Source organism: Megalobrama amblycephala, linkage group LG3 (assembly GCF_018812025.1).
Source record: "Megalobrama amblycephala isolate DHTTF-2021 linkage group LG3, ASM1881202v1, whole genome shotgun sequence".
Taxonomy (NCBI): Eukaryota; Metazoa; Chordata; class Actinopteri; order Cypriniformes; family Xenocyprididae; genus Megalobrama; species Megalobrama amblycephala.
In genome coordinates this window covers 25,121,513-25,149,102 of record NC_063046.1, presented here as the reverse complement: position 1 = coordinate 25,149,102, position 27,590 = coordinate 25,121,513, and the positions used below count along the sequence as shown (strand labels likewise).

At 36.1% G+C, this 27,590-nt stretch overlaps 1 long non-coding RNA gene across 3 annotated transcripts in view; it reads right to left on the bottom strand.

Annotated features, from left to right (window-relative positions):
- Positions 1–5,074, bottom strand: part of LOC125264906 — a 31,247-nt gene extending 26,173 nt beyond the window's left edge. For 2 of the 3 annotated variants that reach the window (XR_007184163.1, XR_007184164.1), the window contains exon 1: positions 4,941–5,074. This is a non-coding gene — a long non-coding RNA (uncharacterized LOC125264906). The remainder of the gene's footprint in view (positions 1–4,940) is intronic. The other variant, XR_007184165.1, reaches the window with a different exon arrangement.
- Between the last annotated feature and the right edge of the window lie 22,516 nt (positions 5,075–27,590).

Here is a 27,590-nt window from a genome sequence, read left to right as displayed (position 1 = left end):
TTGAAATTAATAAAAAAAAATAGGCAAATCAAACGAGGCAGAGTTATTTGGCTATACAGTATTTATATAATCACTATAGAACAAAATAACATAATAATAGAACAGAACAAACAAAGTTAAAAGAATCAAATTTTAACAGTTTAACAGAATCAAATGTAATAATAATATTAAATGTGTCTGATGGAAAGCAATTTTTTTTTCTCCACAGAATATGATGCATTTCTTTTCATTCATTTATTTGTTTATTTATTTTTAATAATCTTTAGTATTTTTAGTTTATCTATGACAATGCACATGATATGCTATGTGCAAATTTTGAGACTGCTCATTATCTTGATTTTATTTTGCTTCCCTTTAGCAACAACTAGTCACAAATGTTATTGATATTAATTAATTACCATACTGGAAATTAATAAAGGCTTTTCTTATAATCTAATAAAATCGCAGTAACAAGGATCTCTAGGATAAATTTGCAAAAGAAACAGTAACATGGTGAAAAGTGAAGTGTGAATCTGGCAAGCGATTAACAAAAGCTGTTAAAGTGTTTATGTGCAGAGGAGAGCTCTTGTGTTTTAAACATGAGAGCAGAGGTCACTCTCACACCTGTCCACACTCAAAACTGAGAGTTTGCATGAGAATGATTTTTAGAGAGCCATCAAAACTACTCGCATTTATATTCATTTTCACGTCCCCGTTGTCCTCGCAGGCATGGAAAGCGTAACTTATTTCGTTTTCGTACTCAAACATATAGTAGGTCGTGCTTTTGTGCTCTATATCCTGAACTATGATCTATTATCTGCCAGTGTGGGTCAGATTTTAAAATGTAATTGTTATTGACAGGGTCACACGTAGGTTTAGTATTGATCAGTAAAAATCTGCATCATTCACGTCAGTGGCTAAAACACCCGCAGGCCACGATGTTCACGGTCATTTATCTTCCCACCGCTAAAAGCTGACCTAGCAATCAATACAACCCAAACACACAGGTATCAAAACAAGCCAGGATCGAGCTGCTGCCCCTGATTTACTCACCACAAAAACTTTTACAGTGTGCATGCAATTAACACCAGGATGTAAACAAATCTGAGTGCCATTCTGAACAGAAGCAAGAGGTCTCACAGAACACGGCCTCGTGTTTACACATTTAGACCGGTCTGGACAAAAATGGAATAAACAAACTGCAGGATCGCTAATGCAAGAATTATCACCAGCCAGTGCAGTTACTGAAATGCAGTGGGAATAAATAACATCCATTTAATCCCCAAAAAGAGGGGCAGAAAAGAGAGGGAATGACAGTTACGTTCTTGGGATTACAGTTGTTCCCTGAGTAGCATTTAAACCTCCTCAGCTGCATCATCTTATCAATCACTTGCTAAGCACTCAGGACATCTCTGAATACGTTAATTTTCACTGATGTCAGCCACAAAGGGAGACAACATGAAATACGAGCAAAGCCCCGGTGAAGGGCTTTCTTCTTTGACTCGACTGAAACCAATCGCGAGTGCATTAATTCTGCGCAGCTGCAGAGCAGAATTGTAATCTTCTCTTGGTCTCCTTTCTCTTTCCCTTTCCTTTTTTTCCCCAAAGCAGACTTAGCATAATGCTGCTGTGTCTTAGAGAGAAGCCTTCAGGCAGTTAGCATTGCTCACTGATGGCAGGCTTTTGTCCACCTATAAAGGAGCGCTCCCTATCAAGGGCTTCTAAAAATCAGCACAATAATGTGTGTCAGTTTACGGCTCACAAAGTCTTCACTCCAGTGAGTGTTATTTGAGCAGTAAAGTCCGTGAAGCTCACAATAAATCGATCACTTATTGTTTTAACTCAAATGCCATACACCCTTAACTTTCAGATGTCAGACTAAACAAATGAATAAAAAAGGCCATTTGGAGTGCACAATTATTATGTGTTGACCTTCTTTTGGGTGAAGATAGGCAGAGGATCCTCTGGAGTGTTTGACGATGGTAGGGATGATAGGCACTTACTCATTTGTGCCGCTCGTTGCATTCGGTCGAAAAGTGGTTCTGAAGCAATTTTTCATGGCAGCAAATATGAATAATAACAATCCCTTGTGATACATAATTACAGCGACCTTGTAGACAACAGAAAGGGCACAGCAGCAAGTGCCATCTCTTCTAAACACTATTTACCATACTAAAGATAAAACAACGAAGCATATTTACAACAGGGTTTGGCCCATTTTACATCTACAGTATAATACCAGAGGTGTCCAGTCCCACTCCTGGAGGTCCAACTTCCTGCAGAGCTTATCCAACCTGCTCCAACACACCTAGTCATGATGGTAGTTGAACAAACTCAGGGTTATAGGATTAGTTTCAAGTTGACAAAACCAAATCACTCCAATCTGGCTTGATGCTGATCATCAGCTTTCTCTGTCAACTCAGCCTTTGATCCTGAGTTTGCGTCATGCATTCATGTGGCAGTGCCAAACAGCCAATCTCATGCCTTGCAACAGAGAGAAACTGTGATTCACTTCAAAAACTATTTTGCTGAACGTTAATAGATTGAAGAAAATTAAGAATTTAAACACATTTACACTAAAGAAAATACTTGTCAATGAAAGAGGACAAATAAATGATCTTGCTCTAGCAGTGCAAGTGAAACTTGTGAAGTTAGTTTATAGTTGATAATACAGTATATAGCGATGGAGATTCAAACATGTAAGGTCACAACAATGTAGTCATTTTTAAAGAGTTATCTATTGATTCTAAAGCATATTTATATTACATATGCAGGGGTACACATAACATGTTTTGGTCTGGTTCTCAAGGGAGCACCTGGAGATGTTGCTTGGTACTCAACACTTTGCTCTCCTCACTATCTTATTTTCTCTCGAACATTGTAGATGATGATAATGATGTTGTTGTTGTTTTTTTCGTTTTTTTTATTAACATTAACAACACAGACAACAGCAAGAATATTAAGCTGCTGTCACTTTAAAGGCAGGGTAGGCAAAAAAATGTATAAAAAACTTTTTTTCAAAATTTGTTTAAACTTTATTTATATATCAATACATAATTAAAATGTAAGTACTCTGAAAAAGAAAGTATAAAAATCGAGTGTCTGTAGACCTCTCACGACTGTTTTAAAGACAGCTCATTATTTCCATTCACTCCACCCCCTCCCTTCTGGGCTCCTTCCAAAGCCACGCCCCCAAAACGCATGAACGTGTGACTCCGACCACTGAGCTGGAAGACGCATTATTTACCTGAGACGAGCGGAGAGGAAGGAGCACAGTGCATGTAGTGACATCATGTCAGAATCACATGTAATAAAAATAACTTTAAAATTATGAAGATAAACAAACAAGATGTATTTTAGTACTCACTATCAAGCTAGCATATTGATATTGGTAAAGTTTAAAATATATATTTTTTGATTCGCTAACGAGCTAGTTATCTATAAGGCAAAGCTAAAAACAGGTTGCATGATACACGTTTTTCCATTACCATCATTTACACTGTGATGAAGATGAATTTCGTGTAAGATTCATAACATATACGTTGTTCTACAGATCAACAGAGTAACATACACTCAAATATCAACTCACAACTGCATTGCAGACACAAAATAATAACACACACATACAACAAAGTGTGTACGACACACACAGATACAAGATAAAGACATCAGTAAACATAGGTAGAGAATATAAAAACAAAACAAAGGCGAAAAAAACGTGCAGGTAAACTTGCAGGTGAACATGGTAAAAGACTTAGACAGAGGGTAAAATTATGCACAATTCAACACTATAGCTATCATTATTTATCGTCTCTACTACGGCTCGCTAAGTAATGTTATGTTAGCTATATTACGCAGCTACGTGTGCTAATGACACATGCTTCATGAAAAAATAAACAAAAAAATATGTATGATCAAAATACAAAAAGAAAGATTTACCTGTCCAGCAGAAATAAAGCCATCAAGGAGTCACTTTTCAGCCCCTTGAGTTCCCTCAGTTCTCGCCATCGCTGGAAAGCCACGCCGATATTAACTCGCGTTTTATTTCTTTGTTTATCCAAAGACTTTTTGTTCATTGCCTTTTCTTGTACTGTTACTGTCTTCCTTTTTTTGCCTGGTTTGCCTTCACTAACTGCATAGGCCGATACTGTGAATTTAGCTTGCTGTTTCTCTGCCATTGTTTTGGTATTCCTAGGATCCGTGCCTCTTGGATTCCCCAAATCAAACGTGCGCGCGCAAGTGGGCAGGTCATGTGTGGCAAAAGGGTGGTTGCCATGGTTGCGAGAGAGTGACAGCCGCCTAAGCCAATCCTATGTTTCGTCCCGGATGGAAATAATGAGCTGTGTTTAATACAGATTAAACGGTCTAGAGTCACTCGATTTTTATACTCTTTTTATCAGAGTTCTTACATTTTAATTATGCATGTATATATATAGAAAGTTTAAACAAATTTGGAACAAAATTTCTTACCTACCCTGCCTTTAAGACGGAATGCACACATGGACTGAAAATACTGACACACACCCATATTCTTTCTCAACTGTCTGCTAATGACATAACCGAGAGAATACTTGCCGAGACAGGTATTTTGACATAATTTTGTTTCCCTTCAAGCGAAATTAAATGCGAAAGAGGAATCAATTCAGTGTTCTAGCGCTATCTGAAACGTGCCTCTCTCTCGCTCTCTCTCTCTGCGTGTGTGCGCTTTGAGATAACAGCTCGCGAATCCCGAATTTTGCCTCTTCTTCCGCTTTTAAAATCATTTGAATGTGTTAATTGGTGAGACAAAACACATACAAATGATAAACTTTCACTCTGTGATGGTTAAACTTAGCAGTTAATCTGCGAATCACATCCGTGCCGAACCGTTGGGCCTTATCCGTACGGATCACGGATTAACAGCGATCCATTGCACCCCTAATAATTAAAGAACACACTTATCATCATGATTGCTATCTTACCACAGATGGAGGAATATCCTACTCCAGTAAGTAAATGTGTCCCTGCGAACTGGTCCCAAAGTTGGTACTCAAATGCGCTTCCTACGCATGCGCACCTGCGCACCACTTATGTGCACCCCTGTACATGTGATCTCTATAATACTCATTTAAACTAAATGCTTAATAATAACCGTTAAACTAAACTTGCTTGTGTGTAATGGATTCATAATAATATAGATCATGTAATAAGTATATAAATCATAAAACAATTCTAATTATCATTAAAGCCAGACAATTGTTAAATATTTGTTTTTACTATAAGGTGACCTTTAATTTGGAGGAAGAGAATCTGGGGGAGTGACTTGGATGTGTCAGTGTCACTTTGCTCACATCTGATTGGTCCAATTTCAGTTTGAGCTCTCTTACCAAATAAAACCTGCCCCGGAGCAGGTTAGTCGTGGAGCGTAAGTTACTATGGTGATGAACACCGCTAAAAGCCAAGTCAATTTCATGGTACCTAAAACCCAGGATTGGCGCAAACTAATCTGAAACATACCTGGCTAGCCAGCTAATTTGGCTTCATGGCACAGGCCCTGGTTAGCTGGTTCAGGTATTGGAGCTAAACCTTGCATAAACATGTCTGCTACTCTGCACAAATCACAGATCACAGTTAAAAGCTCAATAATTTAAAATACTCTTTATTTTGATGGTCCACTTTAGACATTCTGCTAACTAACTTTGCAACTACATGTCAACTCATTATCATTAGAGTATTAGTTGACTGTCTGCTTAATATCTGCTAACACTTTATTTTGATAGTCCCCCTACAGACATTCTAATGACTATAAGTAACTTTGCAACTGTCAGTTTTCTACTAACCCAAACCTTAACCTAACAGTCTAAGACAGTCTACTAATACTCTAATGAGAGTTAGTTGACACATTACTTAAAGTTAGAAGAGTGTGTAAAGAGGACCATCAAAATGAATTGTAACCTAAAATACAATATATATATAACCCCAAACATACAAAACAGAAAAGACATTCTTAACAGAGCCAGTCAACACACACTGGATCGCACAGCTCCACCCTGCGTTGTTCAAAATCACCTGAATACTAACTCTCTGCACCTGCATCCAATCACCAGCACTCCCTTTATAAGCAGTCACTTTCCACACTTCAGTTGTCTTGTCTCGTTGTTGCTTACCAATGCTTACAGGCTACCTAACTGTCCAACTCACCTGAAATACCGAGTGCATCATCTGCAAAACAAAGAACTCTATTATTATGACTGTCGGTTGGGAGAGGCCAGTGGATGAACAGCGCTCGTTGTCATGTTTTATTTTCATACATTATCAGGTTTTGCTAAGAGCATATAGGCCTACACTTTTTTCATGTGCTCATTTGTGTCGAGGAAGTGACAAACGCAGCACATAAGCTGCAGTGCGCACTCTAGCTTTGGATAACCTTGGATAAAACACAAGACATTTTTATACTGTAGGTAGAGGCAGTGTTTTTGATGGATGACACCCAGGAAGAGTCTTAGTATTGAGCAATATAGAAGGACAAGAATTTAATTACCTTTTTAGAATCTAATTATAATCGATCATAATTGATCATCTTGATTTATTGCGACCACCAAAGAGATTCAAGACCATTCGCCACATAACGTGACGTGTTTTTAAAAGCTTTGTTTAACTTACAGCATCTACATCTACAGCATCTGCATCATTTAACTTACAAAAACACGTTCTGTGTAAACTATAGTCTTTGTCAATAAATTGTCAATAGTAAGGTACAGTAAACTGCATTCAATGAAAATTGAAACAGTAGGTGTTGTTTATCCATTTGGCTATTACAGAGCAGCTATCTTTAATAGATGACAGTGATGTGAAGCTTTGACCTCTGAAGCCCTTTCTCCAGGGTATTTTTTTTTTTTTTTTTGTTTTTTTTTTCAATAACATACTGGGCTACAGGGAAATAACAGTTTTAGGACCTGGGAGATTGACAATGAAAATAGGCCAATTAAATTCCAAGAATCAATATTCAAAACTGCTCAGTAATTGTTAAAACTAGAGTGAACATTTGAAAAAGTAGTTTCTGTAGGGGGGAATTCAGAATAAATTGTGCCCCACTGATAGAGTCATTTATTTGCACGTGCTGTCTGCATTGTTTTAGTAACAGATTCACTAAAGGAATTATGCAAATCAGGTAATGCAACAAACATGCCCCCAAAAATTGTGCTGAATGCAATTTGCAGGGTTTTGTACTAACTTCAGCTCAAAACTGTTTAGTGAATTCTACCCAGTAAAATACTTTATGAAGAGTACAGTGGTCAGTCATTATAATATGCTTGTAATAAGTTGGTTAATAAGTTGCACACACTGTCAAATAAATAAATAAATAAATAAAATCTTAGATGGACTGACTTTCTATACTGACATGCCTGTATATACACAGACTTTTTTTTTTTTTTTTTTTTTTTTTTTGCATATGACCACAACTTCATTACACTCTTGGCTGTAGACCATTTGTTATAACTTTGATGTGCTTTATTGTGAGTAATAACTTGCCAATGAATTAATTATGCTTTCATTTTTGTACTCTGCGATTGGAAAAGTTTTCACAGAGGAATACTTTCTCGGAGGACAATTTAAAAAGGTCACCACAAAAAAAGGCTCTGTGATTAGCTGACCATGTCTCTGACATAATTCCTGCTTATAATGCTTACATTCTGTCCTCAGATTAGCCAGTGGAAATGGATGCAACTATTTACAGGGTTTATACTCACCCACTCAACTACACTAACGCAACTGTAAGTAAGACTATTTTTTAAGCTTAAACGTATAGTGTAAAAATGCATGAAATCACTTGAGATCTGAATATTGACATACATTTAGAGGCAAAGTGTCTGAACACTTTTTGCACACTGCTTAAAAGTTAAACAGACTCATACTTCTCACCTGCACCATTTCCATTTTGATACACATCATTTTATTTTACACTCAAGAGACATGTCTTACTTTCAGTGAAGCCTTAAGGGGGAAACCTTAAGGATCACTTCCGCTGATTTCCCAAACCTCCAACTATTGTTATCAACCTGACCCAACCCTCTTCCCTTGACAGAGAAATACTTACTGTAAGATGTCACTCCATTACTTGGCTATTTACATCCTGAAGAACTTACACTCTGATCATTCAAATGTGAGGTGGAGAAATATTATTTATTCATCAGAACAGTGTGGGTGTGGAGCATAACTCTGCCATCTTTCTGGCCTGGGGGGAGCTGCGTCCTTGTAATGCAAATTAGGCATTGTGCCGCCTGAGTTTCCAAAAGCTCTGAAGGGCCAAACCTGTGTCCTCTGGGCTAATGTTTCATTTGCACACGTTTAACACAAATGTTGTGTCAAGTTAGACAAGTTCAACACTAGTGACCTATCCCACTTTAATGTTTTAACCTATTTAAAGACTTGTTGCTTCTGAGAGCATGATACTTCTAATGAAAATTCTCTTTTTTTTTTTACATTCTCTCATTTACTTACCCTCATAAAATATTTTTAAAGAATTGCTTTTATCAATATAATACAAGTCAGTGGTTGTCCAGAACAACATTGTAGACGCAACTGACTTTCATTGTATGTACCCAAAAAAAAAAAAAAAAAAAAAAAAAAATCACAGCCACACTGTAAAACTCAATAAGTTCAGAATACTCAAAACATTTGAAGAAACTTATTACCTTGAAACATTTAAGTTAACTAACTTATTTTTTTTAAGCTAGTAGAATTTCATTTTTTTGTGGCAATTGGGGTGGGGCCGAGAGCCATGGAAGTGGAGCAAGGCCAGCAATCACATCACTGGCATTCCTTCACTCCCACAGTTCTCAGCCTCGCCCCACTCAAGTACATGTAGTTAATTTACATAAACATCACATTCAGATCTTGGTTAAGTGTTAGTTAGCAAAAAACACATGCTATTATAACTATCAAAGAGATTGTCAATATATACTTGCATGTATATAGTTAATTTAACTGAACTAATTTGTTTAATTTAAGTTTGTCCTACTCAAACGAATTAAGTATTTTGAGCGTTAGGGTTTACAGTGCACACAATGACATGATAATGAGTAAATGATGACAGAATTTTCATTTTTGGGTGAACTTTAAGGCTTTTTAATTTGGATCAGTGAACCTTCATTACTAAAAGGTTAGATCTAATCAAATTAACTATGCAGTGATCAAACTCCATTTCAAACCAGAGTTTTTAAAGAGAAAGCCTGTAGAGATCTTCAAGTGATTTCATGCAAATACAGAAGGTCCATAAGTGAATGCATCCAGTGAGATGGACTAGTCATTTCAACTAATTAGGTCAGGATGGCAATTATGAGTGATCAGGGGAATCCTGTACGTTTCCACACTGCTCTATGGTGGGGGTAAAAGGGATGGAAGGGGATGGAAGTTGTGGACTTCAGCATGATTTTCAATGCATGGTAGCTCCAGCAGGAAACGAAAGGTACTTATTTCCCCTGAGTGAGATATGCCCTATCGATCACACTCTCTGCCTCACTCCTGAGATAAAGGCTGGCATATGGCTGGTGCCTTGAGCCGTTGGAACATGGTGCATGCATTATGTTGCCATTATTGCACCAGGGTCCCTCCACACCAAAGATGTCGATTAAAAAGTGGCCGAGTGCTTTCACTGTGCAGTGTTGAGAGACAAATTACACTAGTGTGTGGTAGGATGTTGATGCGCTATTATTTTAATTATTTATAATGAAGATATCCCCTTAAAATACTTTTGCATTTTATATATATATATATATATATATATGTGTGTGTGTGTGTGTGTGTGTGTGTGTGTGTGTGTGTGTGTGTGTGTGTGTGTGTGTGTGAGTGATATACTCAGAGCCTGGTTTTGGGGGTTGGGTTGAAGAAAGATTGCACTCTGTGCAGTAAAACAGGGAATTGCTTGATACTGGACTAAAGCCCATCTTTCTCCATTTAAAGCTAAAGAGATGCTTATAGCCTAACTTGTCCAAATCCAGCCAGCCACTCTACTCATGGTTGACTTGGCATGACTAAAACTGGACAATGTTTAAGCACTTTATTTTATATTCATTATCCTGCATTTGTGTCAAATAATGTACAATATGATTCTATCCATCATGCGTTAAAAATTATGGAGATTCACTTGGAACCAGCTGATCGCATTTAATTGATAAACACGGCGGTGTAGTCTATACCTGTTGAAAAATGCATATAAGTTGTATTCCAGTAGAGATAAAGCTCAATATTGTGTGGTCTAAGTACAGGCCGTGCATGAATACTTAGATGATTGCAAGTGAACCATATGAAGATTTTTTCGTTTGCTTTGTTCTGTTTATAAAATACTGCTGCCATATATTTAATGAAGTAGTACCCTCAACCTAGGTTTAATAGGTCCTCAGAGGCTTTGTTTTATCTTCAATAACTTATTTCAGGTATCAGATTAGCCCTGCTGTCACACAAAAGATCACAGGCTAATAGTTTATCTATAGCTAAATGCATCATTCATCTTTTGCCATGAGGAAATATTGACAGCAAACCTTGCCATCCATCAGAGCTGACAGCTCACAATATTGCCATCCACACCCATCCCATTATCATCCTAAAACGAGACAAGCCACTTCTGATTACCCAAATGATCCATTACCTTTGCAATAAGAGGCAATTCTTTACTGATGTACAATATGCGTTGATCACTGTGTCTACAGGATTTGCCATACTATAGATCTGATGACTTGTTCAGGAATGGTTTGGTATACACAAAAGTGGACAGGGGCAAAAAAAATGAAACCGTTAGACTGTACATAAAGCGTGTCAGTTATTGCTTCGTTTGAAGTCAAATCATGGCAAGAATAAAGAGACTTGCTTAAGTTAACATGGGAGTTGGAGAGGAGCCAAGGAAGTACATCCAGGTGACAAATAACTCGTATCTCTGCTGGAGAAGCTGCGGGCAGCCATTATTCCTTCTGACAGGTCACTTCCTGAGGGCACAGACTTGCTTTAATGCTCTTTATGAAGCTGCTGCTCTAACGTAGTCGGTCTTAAACCTATGTGGATATATTTCAGTGGCAATGTATCTCTGTCAGTGGTGTTATCCTCTTAACGTAATTGTCATTCTGATTCTCTTTACAGTTTCACTTTCAATTTTACTTATTTTTGGATTTATATATTTTATTTTCATCAGTAGAGCATGGCACTAACAACGCTAGGTCATTGGTTTCAATTCCCAGGGAAAACGAGAGGTGATAAAATGTATACCTTAAATACAATGCAAAGTAAGTCGCTTTGGATAAAAGTGTCTGCCAAATGCATGAATGTAATGATATTAATTTCAGTGGGAATTCCCCTGAGCTGTAGGTCACATCCAAGATTTAACTAAAAAGCAATTCTGTGGCCAGGGGTTTTCGGCTTTGGTGTAATTTGTCAAAATTGCTCTAAAAAAGGAGTAGTCTATTTTTGAATTGAAAAACCAGGGCACGAGACCTCCCATGTGTTAAGTCCAAGCCTTTGCAAGGAAGAACACAAAGACATTTCCGGAGGTGAAGCATGTTCAAAACATCCACCCATTCCCTGTCAGCGCTAGAAGCAAATTAATTGCCACAAAGCCAGACAGTTAAAAAGTTTTCTCTCCCTTTCTCCTAGGAGAGTCTCAAACACTGTTGATTGCTACTCTGCAAAAGTCTGTGTGCAAACTGGACACCTGGAAGGGATTAGTTAATGATCACTGGAGTTAGATCAAACACATAGCAACTGGCTCAAGATGGGCCCTCTGCTATCGATCATCCTTCTTTTTCTATACAGTGAAAACCATTTCAGTTGTTTGTGCATAGTGTTAGAATAAAGTCATTCCTCTTTTATGTCAACATATTAAATAGTGTGACCATTTGTGCCCATGCAGGGGTTCTTTAAACCAAAGCATCAGAAATCAAAGCAAAGCAGAGGACAAAGAACACAAAAACAGACCCCCCTCCCCCCCTCGCCCCACCAACCACAACACACACTGTAACAGCATCACACAAGTCTGGGAAGCTGTCAAACCTCCAAGAAGATAAATGTTCTTTATTGACTGTAGGAAAAGCAGAGGACACAATCAGTCATAATTAAATATTTAGAAAGCTTAAGGAAATGGCCCATTAAAAATAATTTTCAGACCGCTTTACGAATGCACTTGGTTGAACAAGTGTCCAGAGATGATGGTCTTTGCTTGACCTTACATATTTACTTACATTGTGAAATGAACACTGTGCACATATATCTTTGAAACACTCAATGCCCTGCTTATGCTATGGCTTGTCATATATTGAATATATATATTAATTAATTTAACAACTAAAATCAGCTTGAATTGCATGGTCTCCGCGATTTGCCAAGTAAGACATGGTCTTGGATCAACATCTATTGTTGATACTGCAACATTCCTGCCCTAACCCTACCCCTAAACTTTACACCTAATTTATCCCAAAAATCAGAGGAAAATGTTAAGTGAATAAGAATGGTGTAGAAGTCCCTAACCTTTGTTTTAAGTCTAAACTTGAAATTTAACTAAAAAACAATCCCTCCAATCTTGGAATTTTTTTTCCAGCAATCACCAAGGATGTTGATCCAGGAACATGTTCTACTTGAAATCACATTAACCTCCACGGTATACAGTATATATTATATAATGTTTTAATTTTATTCTATTTTTTATTATATTTAAGAAATTAATTAATTAATCCTAAATTAACTCTGTAAAGCCTTACAAATTAAGATAATATAATACATAAACTGAAACTAAAAGAAAGATTTGTTTTATTATATTAATTGCATTTTTTATTTAATTACATAAATTATGCACTGAGACTTTTTTTCAGGAAAGCTTGTGTAAGCGCATTGTAAGCTTGCTTTAAAATGCTATATGGAATAAAGTCTTAATTTTATTCTAACACTTGTTTTATTAAATTTAAGGAAAATGTGTTTAAATTAACACTGGATAAAAATAGGTTGTAATTATATAGGCATCTTTGATTATCACTGTTTTATTCACTATTTTATTCACTCAATGTTTTATTGTCACACCTCACTGTTTTATTCACAGCATTGTGCAGTGCTGCATTTTAAAGATTTTTCGGAACTTAAAATAAGTCTAATTGAATGAATGAACAAATAAATGAACAAACGCACACACACACACGCATGCATGCACATTCACACCCCACACTCTGTTCTGTTCCACTGTGTCTAGCCGTTTTTTGAAAACAATATGTTCTGTTGGAACGGCCCTAAATCTATGAAATCAAAAAGAGATTCAAAAAGTCTTCATAGCAGGTGCAGAGTTTAAATTCAAGAAGCCATTAAGCCTGAATGAATTATTTGCCTCTAATGCCACCTAAGCATAAGTCAGCTCTGTATCATCAAAGCAATCTGACCAGCAAATTTTTTTTTTCTTTTTTCTCTATCTCTTCTTATCTCTCCCCTAGAATCATTTCCAGTAATGGACAACGTATTATGAACAGCTTTCTTTAACTTTTACCAACCTAGCACTCAACCACAAATAGTTCCTAGTTTTATAGCAATTTTATTTTAAAAGTGAAAAAATATATATATTAACATTCTCCCTAATTTTCAATTAAATTTTAACATGGATGTATTTATGTGCATATTTATTTATTGTCACATCAAAGGTTGGTGATGAAGGAAGGAGATTTATATAATTCCAGCCACAAACCAAAAACAAAGACAGTAATGCAAAAAAAAAAAAAAAAAAATATATATATATATATATATATATATATATATATATATATATATATATATATATATATATTTTTTTTTTTTTTTTTTTTTTTTTTTTTTTTAATCACTCAACGTCTGTGATTTCATGTACCGATTCGGACAGGGCTAACACCTCTGTGTTTATTACAGAGGTGTTATTGACCTATATGTCAATAACAACAAAACCAAAACAGAACATACACGTGACATTTATAGCAATATTTTTTCAAGATTTAGACTACAGTTTTAGTACAGAAAGATAAAGGCTAGGATCATCACTAATAGACCACTGAATTCCAATTAAATGCTGGATAAGAAACCTTCAGCTGTTCTGAGTGAAAGTACAAATTGTTTTAACCTCAGAAAGAAAGAAGGGTGAATGACAGCGTGAATACAGAAATGAGCTCATGGCCCCTGCTAATGGGAAACACTGGTGATATATTCATCTTCTGTGGAATGGAAGTGAGAAAAGGAATGTCACAATGGCTACTCTGTCACATCACTATCATTTGATTAGTCTGATGGCTTATGGTCACTTTGTCTGGTCCCAGCCAGCTGAAGTCTAATGACCTGTATCAGAATCTCAGGATTTTTATCAAAAGACCTCTGAAATTCCATTGAGTAAGGGTGGTCGTTTTATCAGACATTTCAATAGGTCTTTATAATGCCATCACTATGTGACTGAGTTGGAGTGGTAGTCTATGTAAACATAAAAAGTGTTTAATTCTTGGAAATATTAGTAACCCAAAACCTAAAGATTTAAGTGGAGATGTTTCAGTTTATATTGCTTCTGTCGTCAAGTAGGTAACTCATTTATTTTTCTAATTGTACATAGAGTAGCCTATATGTTTGACAATTCAGTGCATAATAATTTGTAAGAATGGGTTTAAAAAAAAAAAAAAAAAAAAAATGTTTCATAGAATGAGGCAATTGAGGGTGCAAAACAATCAAAATATGAGAAAATCGCCTTTAAAGTTGTCCAAATGAAGTCCTTAGCAATGCATATCCACTCACAAAAATAGATTTTTTATATATATTTACGGTAGGAAATTTACAAAATATCTTCATGGAACATGATCTTTACTTAATATCCTAATGATTTTTGGCATAATTTTGACCCGTACAATGCATTGTTGGCTATTGCTACAAATATACCCGTGCGACTTATGACTGGTTTTGTGGTCCAGGGTCACAAATGTATTTTATTGAGTTTGGTTTTCTGGACAGCTTAATGGTCAATGTACCAACACAGATCCACAGAAATGTTGCCATTGTTTTTTTACAATGTTGCCATTACAGTTTTTTTTACCGTTGAACAAACATGTCTACAAACCCCATTCCAAAAAAGTTGGGATACTGTACAAATTGTAAATAAAAACAGAATGCAATGATGTGGAAGTTTCAAATTTCAATATTTTATTCAGAATACAACATAGATGATATATCAAATGTTTAAACTGAGAAAATGTAACATTTTAAGGGAAAAATAAGTTGGTTTTAAATTTTATGGCATCAACACATCTCAAAAAAGTTGGGACAAGGCCATGTTTACCACTCTGTGGCATCCCCTATTCTTTTTATAACAGTCTGCAAACATCTGGGGACTGAGGAGAAAAGTTGCTCAAGTTTAGGAATAGGAATGTTGTCCCATTCTTGTCTAATAGAGGCTTCTAGTTGCTCAACTGTCTTAGGTCTTCTTTGTCGCATCTTCCTCTTTATGATGCGCCAAATGTTTTCTATGGGTGAAAGATCTGGACTGCAGGCTGGCCATTTCAGTACCCGGATCCTTCTTCTACGCAGCCATGATGTTGTAATTGATGCAGTATGTGGTCTGGCATTGTCATGTTGTAAAATGCAAGGTCTTCCCTGAAAGAGACGGTGTCTGGATGGGAGCATATGTTGTTCTAGAACTTGGATATACCTTTCAGCATTGATGGTGCCTTTCCAGATGTGTAAGCTGCCCATGCCACACGCACTCATGCAACCCCATACCATCAGAGATGCAGGCTTCTGAACTGAGCGCTGATAACAACTTGGGTTGTCCTTGTCCTCTTTAGTCCGGATGACATGGCGTCCCAGTTTTCCAAAAAGAACTTCAAATTTTGATTCGTCTGACCACAGAACAGTTTTCCACTTTGCCACAGTCCATTTTAAATGAGCCTTGGCCCAGAGAAAACGCCTGCTCTTCTGGATCATGTTTAGTTATGGCTTCTTTTTTGACCTATAGAGTTTTAGCCAGCAACGGCGAATGGCACCGTGGATTGTGTTCACCGACAATGTTTTCTGGAAGTATTCCTGAGCCCATGTTGTGATTTCCATTACAGTAGCATTCCTGTATGTGATGCAGTGCCGTCTAAGGGCCCGAAGATCACGGGCATCCAATATGGTTTTCCGGCCTTGATCCTTATGCACAGAGATTGTTCCAGATTCTCTGAATCTTTGGATGATATTATGCACTGTAGATGTTGATAACTTCAAACTTTGCAATTTTTCTCTGAGAAACTCCTTTCTGATATTGCTCCACTATTTTTCGCTGCAGCATTGGGGGAATTGGTGATCCTCTGCCCATCTTGACTTCTGAGAGACACTGCCACTCTGAGAGGCTCTTTTTATACCCAATCATGTTGCCAATTGACCTAATAAGTTGCAAATTGGTCCTCCAGCTGTTCCTTATATGTACATTTAACTTTTCCAGCCTCTTATTGCTACCTGTCCCAACTTTTTTGGAATGTATAGCTCTCATGAAATCCAAAATTAGCAAATATTTGGCATGACATTTCAAAATGTCTCACTTTCAACATTTGATATGTTATCTATATTCTATTGTGAATAAAATATAAGTTTATGAGATTTGTAAATTATTGCATTCCTTTTTTATTCACAATTTGTACAGTGTCCCAACTTTTTTGGAATCGGGTTTGTATGAAATTGTGAAATTAAGTTAATGATTAGGTAGTCCTGTACTGAAGGTTTAATATTTTCCCATATGTTCTTTAACTTCAGAGTCAGTTATTCAAATGCTGAATAAAGCTATTTACAGCCAATTAGTCATTGGTTGTTCAGAGCAACTGCACACATCTCATACAGTTTAAGATGCCTGAATGCAAATCCCTTTTTATGAATGGTTCAGAGCTTTGATTTATTTTTAAAAAAGTACACTTTAGGTCCAGTTAATCATTTAAAGTTTCCTTTCCTCTATGGTTTTAATATACAAATAGAAATCAATATTTTACAAAAGATATCAAACGTGGTTTTCAAACATATCAGTGACTGTTTCTAGCTTGTAAAGTCTTCTTTCTTGTCAAGCCATGGGTTAAATCCGTGCACCCCTCAAGGCTGGATATATCTGCATGCCTCATGTGAATAGATCCAGCTTTAAATTGGTTTGGGTATTAAAACTGAGACTTACCTTTACAAATGTATAAATTATTGATAGTCTTGGGAGGGGACACAGCCACTTTGTTCTGACCTTCACTGAGCTAAAAGTGGGTTTTAAGGGCCCACTCCTCTCCTTTTAATTCTTTTCTTTGACAAAAGAAGGTCACTAGAACCAGTATATAGTAATTAGCAAAATTCTCTACCCTTGTGAAAGTCATTTAGGCAGAAAATGATTTCAGTATATCCCAACAGCTGAAATCTCTTGTCCAATATCCTATAACCTATTAAATATTTTGAATCCAACTCTTTTTGGCAGACTTTTACTATACTGAATATTTTGACATATTGTGCAAATGTTTGTCATCTAAATGCCTTTGAAGCCCATAACAAAGGACTGTGGATTGAACTCAACTCTGTAACTTCCCACCTATAAGTTTAAGCCATATCACATGGCTCACATGCTTGCCCTATTTCGTTATTTCTGATGCTGTCAATTTTTCTCTCCACTCCACAATCTCACATCGATTGAGTGTCCACAGATGGCAGTCCCCTCTGGGTTTGAGCCCGCATCCCCACAGGCTGTGCCTTCACTGCACCAAGAAATCAATTTGCCACTAATGCAGAACTCAAGCAAGTGACAGATTCAGAGAGAAGCCCACCTTTCCATGAGAGGTACACTTACTTAATCCTTATGTGATCCACACTACTGGCTGTATATCTGGTGGAATGATCTCAGGAAAGAGGACATGGTTGCCAACATTTCCAGATCCCATTTAGACATTTGAAATGTATTCAGACATTTGACAAGCATATCAAATTGTTGGAAAGCAACTGAGGAAGAACTGTTTGCTTCTACAATGGCTAAAGTAGATGCCTAATATCCATTGCACACTAACAAAAAAGGCTGCCACTTCATACCTTCGGCTGGGAGTCTGCCCTCTATTTAGAATAAGTTCATGAAATCCAATACAAAGTGCAGCACATTGGTGCATGCATTGAGCTTTCTTGCATCGGCAAACTAATCTCTAAAACTTCGAACTAGCTCTAATTCAGTGTGCTCACACTTTAGATGTTTCTTTGAAGGTTCCAATCTTTCCATTTTATTCACCGCAGGGGGGAAAAAAACAGCAAATGACCGGAATCTTGAGAAGGCTCTAGGCTGATGTGCATCTACTAGGGGATTTTCAAGTCCAACTCAGAATTCGAAAACCCTTTGAGCTATTTGTAACAGAAAAACTTTTATTTGCTTTTAATCTTGATTTTCTTCATCTCAGTGGTATAATGCTATAGGCTAGCAAACCAATTAAGTGTGGAGACGTCATTACAGCATGAAATAAAGTAAAATAAATCCCTCTTGTAAGATAATATGCATGTAGTTGGGGTTGTCAATACTATACCATTCCAAATGACAAAGACATAAGAAAAATGTATGTACAAGGCAATTTAATTATATTATATTATGTAGATTGGCAGGATTTTCCATTTAGACCGTAAGACAAGCAGAAAACACAGAGAGTGCCTGAGGAAGTACTGTATTATATTTACAACTAGTAACTCTGTAAGGTTGCACTGATAATTGAGAGCAACTAGTATTATCCAAGCATGCCACACGAGTCAGGAAAAGTCAAGCCAAAGCATCTCGATCGCTCCCAGGTGTCTGGATGCAGCATAAACCCCGCCCTCTCCATGTAATGTAATGGGACGTGAGACAAACTAAACAGTTAAATCACACATCAAATATGTTTTTCCAAAGATGGTTTCTGTCATTTTATGCAAAGTGTTTGTTCTTTAAATAAGTTTGTTTTTAGTTAGTTATTTGATGCAATAAAAATGTGGATTTTGATGTCATGATTGACAGCTTCTCTGAGCGAAGTAGTCACTGAAGCACCAACAGTTTTTTCTGGGTCTTCAGGTGGAGATTGGAGCTATAACTTTAATTTCTACATTTCAAGAACTGTTTATTTCACGCAGACATAATGAGCTGTTCTGCAGTATTAACTGATCCTGCTGGAGTGTGGGCAGGACCTTGATATTGCAGCTCCACTTCGCGCTCATTACTGCCCTCCACAGGTCAAAGTTTGAACTAACTGTTATATACTTGCACTAGCATATTGTATATGACAATTTAGTTCAAACTTTGACCTGTGGAGGGCAGTAATACACTTAGCATTGTCTAAACTGCTGGAATTCAAATAGAGAAGAAAAAGAGTGCTAGTTCAAGATGAGCATTTATGGTTAAAACGTATGACATTAAATTTTTTTTTAGAAAATGAGTGATGGTTTCTCTAGATAAGACCCTTATTCCTCGTCTGGGATCGTGTAGAACGTTTTGAAGCTGCAATGAAACTATAATTTGGACCTTCAGCCGTTTGGGCTCCATTGAAGTCCACAATAAGGAGAAAAATCCTGGAATGTTTTCATCAAAAACCTTAATTTCTTTTCGACTGAAGAAAGAAAGACATGAACATCTTGGATGACATGGGGGTGAGTAAATTATCAGGAAATTTTAATTTGAAAGTGAACTAATTTAATTATCTGTAAGACAGCTGTGTGACAGAGTTGATGTAATTTTGATTAATCTAAAAGTTAGCAGATCATAATATCTTCAGGATCAACTCCAACCTCTGCACTTTATAAGATGGGAGAATTGAACACACCTCATTTGAAAGTTTAAAGATTTGTACATACCTCAAAGTGTTTAAATATTTCAGACTATTATTTCAAAAACATTATTTATGCGAGGCAGAAGAATGAAGAGCGTCAATGCAGGGGAAGTTAAAAAGGGAGGTTGCGTCTCAGTCATTTTATCGTGCCACACTGCATCTTTGATTCATTGTTCGGATCAGCTGAGTTAAGCCAAAATCAATCACTCTTCTCTTTTATCCTGCATACCTTATCTATGATGGATTGACTTTGTCCTGCAAATGCTAATAAATATATTACTAGCTCTAATCAGCCAGAAACTCTTGCTTCCTCCACTAGATGTTATTAGTCAGAGTGAAAAGGGCAGCCACTATGTTCTACTTCATTTAGAACCAGGAGAAATGAACTCTAGACACTGTTCAATGAAACAAAGTAATTTGTGACTATCTTAAAATCATTATACCCTAGCTAAACCTATAGTGGGCCCTCGTGAGCTGGATTACATTACAACTCTGGTGTACTTTGTGAGGGTTATTTTGAAGTACTAGGCCATTTACCGATCTGTCTTGATATTTAATTTCATATAACCCTGTCTGATAAGATTTAATCTCTCTAAATATTAGATGCATGCAGTTTTTTGGACCTCATTGTAAATCATTTCTGAATCTTATTTTTGGTTTGCACATGTAATTCCACCTAAGCTCATTGTGGAACCTTCAGTTAATTTTTTTTTTCATCAAAGAGTAAACAAGAATAATAATGGATTGACTGTGGCTGATTAATCGCTGGGGCTTTGGATGACAGTGGATTAACCTGCTGCTTCTGAGCAGGCATGAGGTATTTACTCATATGACATGGATAGAAATCCATACAAGGACATTTCATTGAGATTGTGGTGGACTTCAGGTCATTTCCAGGGTTGTAGCGGTCTCTTTTATATGTGTGTGACTTTGTGTCTGCACCATTGTTAGAACATGGATAAGTGTGTTGCAACATGAATGTCAATGAAGGAATTTTGTGTAATGCTTTGTACATCGGATGAACCTAACCAAGAGCAACATTATATAAAATCTGCAAAAAATACGTGGTACTGGTACTTTACTCAGATTTTGAATATTACGTTCCATGCAGTCTGTAACATAGCTGTTAAAAATGCAAAAGATCTGCAAAGATTTAAAGATCAAAGTGCACAACAGATAAAGTTATTGTCTCCTAAAAGAAAGAATTGATTCTGAACTGCCATAACGACTGTAACAAATTTACATAATGTGAGCCTATGGTTTTTATTGGCTGCCCATGAACAACATCTACTTTGACCCGTCCTCAGACACTGTAGTTGTAGCCTGGACGAATTTGGTTTGGTTGTCAACATGTCGTATATATTTTCATATATTATGAAAAATGAAAGCATTTTTTGACCTTCGATGCCTGTAAATCTATTTTAGGAGACCTCAAAACACAGTCTGGCTTTGTTCTTTTCAATCCATGTTTTAATATGTTTTAAATGAAGACCCTGCTTATTCCAAAGCCTTAAACCACAATAGGTTTACAGTGTACAGATTTATGTTTGGCATTTCTTCTTCTTCTTCTTCTAAATTTTATTATTATATTTTTTCATTGCTCTCTGTCCAAGCATCAGTCTCACCCACAGTTGTTTGGTTGTGTACATGTCTGTAAGCAGATGCAATCTTTGCACCACCCCGACCATCACCACCACCACCACATCTGTCTCATTGCTGTTCGCTCTCTGCTGTCTTACAGCTTTCACCACACCTTTCTTTGTATGCTGACAGAGACCCATAGCATTTTTTTTTTCTCTTTTTTTTCTTTTCTTTTCTTTTTTTTTTTTTGCACCTTCATTGTCTTTATTTCTGATTTGGACTATTGAAAAGCACGTCTCACAGCTAAGTTGACATTGTGAAAACCAGAGATGCTATCCACCAGAACACAAGATTTCTATCCACCAGAACACTGAACCAATTCAATTAAATCAGTACTGCACAGTATACAGTAGCTCCAGTAGTTTTGATACAGTAATACAATAGTTTTGTGGGAGGTGTCTAAATCTTTCAGATCTGAAAGCATGTGGCTTGAATGCAAAATCAATCTATCAGTCATGAATCACATATCTAGATGAGTGTAAATTGGATTTTTTTTTTCTACAAGAATTCTAATTTCCAAACAAGCAAAAATAATATCTAGCCCCCAAAGAAGTATATGTGTTTAAAATAATGATATGACCACATAAAAATCATACAAATTCTTAAAAACATCAGTTAAATTACTAATAAACTGATTATTTGTTAAATAAGATAAAAAGAAATAAGGATAATGTGGATAATTGTAACTTGAATGTTCTGTTTTGTTCTGTTTTATTATCATGGTGTTTTGGTTTCCCTGTTTGCCTGTGTTCCCTAGTTTGCTCCATTGGTTACTGATTACATTCACCTGTCAATCATTATGTCTCCCCATGTATTTAAAGGCCCACTGAAGTACTTTGGCAATGTGCAGCATTATTCAATGTGTTGGCGTAATTTCCACTGAAACAGGAAGGCGGGGCATATCGAACAGCTCCTCCTCTTTTTTTAATAGCCACTAGCGTTTCATTCATAACATAGCTCGGCCAGAGCCGTTGAACTTGGTAAAGCCTCAGTTTCCTTCTCTTACTCTTTCTCCTCCTAATTTCCCCCATATCAGTTTAAAATATAAATCTGTGCAGAATTCAAATGGGTCCGATATGTTTTATGATCTGCGCCGACTTGTGCTTTGAGTCCCCTGAAAAGTGCTATATAAATATAATGAATTATTATTATTATTATTAATATTATTATTATATCATCCACTCTGTGCTATCATGCCTCTGGACTAGTGTAGACTGTGTGTGCGCTGTGGCAGTTTGCGTGACACTAACATGAAATCAGACTTCATTCACCTCAATGTATTTACACTGTCTTAATCGTTCCCTATCCCCTATATAGTGCACTATGTGCCATTTACCATGTAGAAGATAGTAAATGTGTGAACAAATGACCGATTTTGACTGTAAATGACTGTAAATTTTGAACCCTTATATCTTCTAAATACGAATTTTGTCATTGTTTTGGAAAACACCACCTTATAGATAAGAGTAAGGCTAACATATTCTTATTAACCCTCTGGAGTCTGAGGCTGATTTGGGGCCTGGAGAAGTTTTGACATGCTCTGACATTTGTGCTTTTTTCAGTTGTTCATAAACATATAAATGACAAAAGTGTTATTACACTGTATTCAGCACAAACTAGGCTACAATAATATGTGAGGAACATGTATGTACATGTTTGTGTTTTTGAAGGAATAATGTTTATGCGTGGTTACTGAAAAAACAAAAAACTTAAGTCACTGAAATAAGGCCAAAATAAGTATATTAAATCTGTGTTCACAAGACTTTTGGGTATTGGAGGTTGTAGACTAGAGTTTTTGCTTCAAAATTATGTAAAAAATTATGCTGCCTACTCCTTCATATAAAACAATATATTGATTTAGTTTTTAGTTTTACAGTTCATTTTCTGAGAACTATCAGATTGGACTGCGTTCAGAGGGAGAGGAGAAATCACGCATCATGTTAGTTTTCTTTATTTTACAAAAAGCACAACATTGTGTTTTTACTCTGAGTGTATACAAATAAAAGAAGATATTCTATAGTTTCAATTGATATATTACTTATGTCTCTATGACAAAAAATGACGGAGTATTTTAAGTCTGTTTTGCTGCAATGTGAAAAAAAACCTGCAAAACGCACCGGCGCGTTTTCAGACCTCAGAGTGTTAAAAGCCAAAAAATAATAATAATAATAATTTCATGGCAACTTTAAGCCCTGTTTTTCCCTAGTTCATTTGTCCGATATCATCTTAGTTTAACATGGTTAACATGATTTTTCCTGCAATCTCCTGAGGTTTTCTGTGTGGATTTATTATACATATACTGTATTATTTAGGAAGTTAAAGTGAATGGAGAAAAAATCTCAACAATGTAACTTTGCCTTTCTTTTGTTCTCTTTTTGCCACCAACATCCTTTGCACTTGTCAAACAGCTCAAGGGGCTCAAAGTGCTTAGGAAAAAATAAATAAATAAATAAATCAAATCCCTAATGAGAAGAGGGAATCATGCAGTAGGGAGACAGAATAATAATGTGTCATTTACAAATGATGAAACAGCTAAGACGGTTGTGTGGGGGTAGAAAGTGTCTCGTTTCGCCCCAGGAATCTGACAGCATTGTCAAGCAAGATTCCTCACGTAACTTCAGCACTGCAGAAGAACTTCCGATCAAAACAAGCTGGCGTCACACGGTAGTTAACCTTTTCCCTCTTGTTTGTGTTGCACTAATTTGGTCATCACTAGGCTCGGTGTGGTGCCATGGTGCTAATTACATCAGTTGGGTTTAGAGAAAGAATGATGGGACGAGTACCTGAGGCAGGCTTCAGGCTCACTGCCTGTGCCTCTATGATTGAGGGTGTGTCACATGAGCTCTCTTCCCCTTTCGCAATCCAAAACCAAATTGGAATAATTTTGTCAAAATGGGATAATTTTGAGTATTGTGAAAATAATCAAGACAAATTTACCAGATAGATAGATAGATAGATGGATAGATAGATGGATGGATAGATGTAGCTTATTCAATTCAGTTTTGACTGATGGTACACATCATGATTATAGTTTAGAAGTAAAAATTAATGCAGTAATCTTGATATCACATCTGTTCCAGCTAATAGAATATTCACATTTCCGCAACAAACATCTTAATGACTTTGTAGCAGAAGTTGTTTATATTCTCAGTTAAGCAAATAAATGCCATTGGCAAAAATTAAATTGTTCTCATAGCATTGCATTTTCATTGTCATGCTGTAATTCTTTTTTTCAGAGGTTAAAATATGATCAAGATTTTTGATGAGGATTTTTACACGAGGACTTGATAGAATTCCTCATTCTTTTGAAATGTATCTGGTAATCCTATCACATAAAGGTTGAGTGGAATGTTTTTTCCTTAATTGAACTTTTGGAGCATGACCGTTCAGTCTATAACGGTGAAGCTTTTTCATCAGTAGAGTGCTGGAGCAATGATGAACGATGGTTGAATTCAGTTGTGCCACATTAGTATGTGGTATTTCATCACAATTCCATCTGGTATACACACTACCATTCAAATGTATGTGGTCAGTAAGATATTTTTTTTAAATGTTTTGAAAGTCTTTTATGCTCATCAAGGTTGCATTTATTTTATTATGTCATAATATAATTTAAAATCTAATTTATTCATGTGACCGCAAAATTTTCATCATCCATTACTCCATTTCAATCATTGCAATATATTAATTTGGTGCACAAGAAACATTTCTTATTATTATCAATGTTGAAAACAGCTGTGCTGCTTAATGTTTTTGTGGAAACAGTGAAAATTAAGATTCTTTGATATATTGATTTGAAATGGAAATCTTCTGGAACATTCTAAATGTTTGTACTTTCACATTTTTATCAATTTATTGCATTCTTGCTGAATAAAACTATTAATTATTAATATAAAAAATTACTTATAGTACATTATTTTATTATATTTATAGTAAATTCTAAATTATATTTATAGTAAATTGGTCAAATTAGAAACTATATCATAATGCAGATTTAATCTGTCTCCATACAGAATAAATGTGGATTTATGACTGTATATATTGTCAGTTGACACTTCATGTGAGTGTGTATGATTTTAATCATATCTGACAGAAGTACTATTTATTTCTTTATGTCTAAAGCTTATTAATGAGAAAAAAATGAGGTGTTAATTTAGACGTGGATTAACAGTTGTAAAGATAAAACTGCACATAAGCCTGTTGTTCTGTAATCGCTGTTGTCATGATAGATCTGTTGTGGGATATGCAGAAATTCTTAAACTAATAGCATACATTTTCTCTCATAAGGATTGTTATGACTGGACGACCAATTATATATGGCGAACACTTATAGGCTTCATCCGTCATCACCGGGATTGTTTGTAATGTATATTCTGCACTAATTCTCATGTAGCAGATGAGCCGTGGAGAGAGAAGTCCATAAAATATCCTCATTATTGTTGTAGTAGTCATTAAATGCTGCAGGAAGACGAATGACAGTGACACTCACCCTCCAGCTCTTCAGAAGAGAAATTGCTTCATCTCTATCATGCCTTCCACATCAACCGTAAGAACTGTGCAATCTGGAGGTGTTTGTAAAAACCACTTAGCAAGTGCTGAGTTCTCCTCGGGTGCTATAGGTTTAAGACATAATCATATAGCGAATAAAAGAGCAGATATGAATAATTTAATCAGGTCTCTTTTTTTCAGATGAAAAATTAAGTGAATAATGGGAAGAGTTGCTATGAGCTGTGACAGTATAGAAAGCTTGGCAGCGGAAAAAGAGGCCCATATTTAAGATTGATGGAACAAAGACTATCAATACCTTCGACCAGAAAGACCATGGGCAACCTTTCTCTGCTCTGCTTCTCTAAAAGAGACTTACTGTGATTTACCTGTAGCAAACAGAGCTAGGACGTTAGCTCTGTTTGCTACAGGTAAATCACAGTAAGTCTCTTTTAGGGAAGCAGATCTCTTGAGATTTTGTGTCATGTGTCTCTACATTGATTTTTGATGTGGGCAAACAGTGGGGGATGTAGAGAATTCAGCGAAGCCCTACAAAGATGTCCAGAGTGATCGTCACATCTCCAAAGTCCCAGACCTTCTGAATCGAAAAGCTTTAGTCTTATCTATAAGGGAATGCTTATCAAAACGATTGGATAGACTGGAACAAACTAAACATTTGACAGAAATAAACATAGCACAAAGGACAAAAAAAAATCGCAGATAAATATTTCGTCTTCAAAATAAATAAATAAAATGAAGACCATTTTCTCATCTAATATGTTCATAAAGTCTGCAGTCTAATCTTGCATTTACATGGAAACACATCTGATTAAACAGGGAACTGTCAGATTTGCAGAGGTCAGCTCTTCTAAATGTGATGTGTGTGTGTGTGTGTGTGTGTGTGTGTGTGTGTATATATATATATATATATATATATATATATATATATATATATATATATATATATATATATAAACAAACAGTACTGTTCAAAAGGTTTGGAGTAAGTAAAGACTTTTTCATTGTTATTAAAAAAACAATTTCAAATAAATGCTTTAAACTTTATTCATCAAAGAATTCTATAAATAAAATAGATCACAATTTACATAAACATATTAAGTAGCATAAGCACAAAAGTTGAAATAAAAACTGTTATTTTTTTGAGCACCATTCAAACATATTAGATTGTTTATGCTTTATTTTAACACAAAATACTGTACTTAAAAAGGAAACCAAAATATTACAGCTCATTCTTTCACAAGCTTGTAAATGATGGATAAAGGATGGACATTTGTACTCAACTTCTTCTTTTTTTTTTTTTTTAAAGATTTAAACTCAGAATTGAATAAAACATTGTTCTAAACTGTAAGCGAGAAAGACAAAGATGGCAGTCATCACATGAAAAGATTGTAATTTGGTGAGCAGTGTAATCCAGTTACACATTTAGGCTTTGCTGGATAAACATCTGAGGTGGATCGGTTGTTGGTGCCCAGGGAGTCGATTGTGAAGCCAGTTTAGTAATGACTTGTTTCATTGCCATGACAGCCTGGCACAAGTAAAGACAGTTTGTCCACCACCTTGGCTGTCTGAAGTAATTCTCAGACCCAAACCCAACTCATCATGCTGAGCAACCATCTCCCCTGAGCCCACATGCAGACTTTGCTTAAACAAACAGTGAATATAAATTTAAGGCTTTATTGCAATATGCGT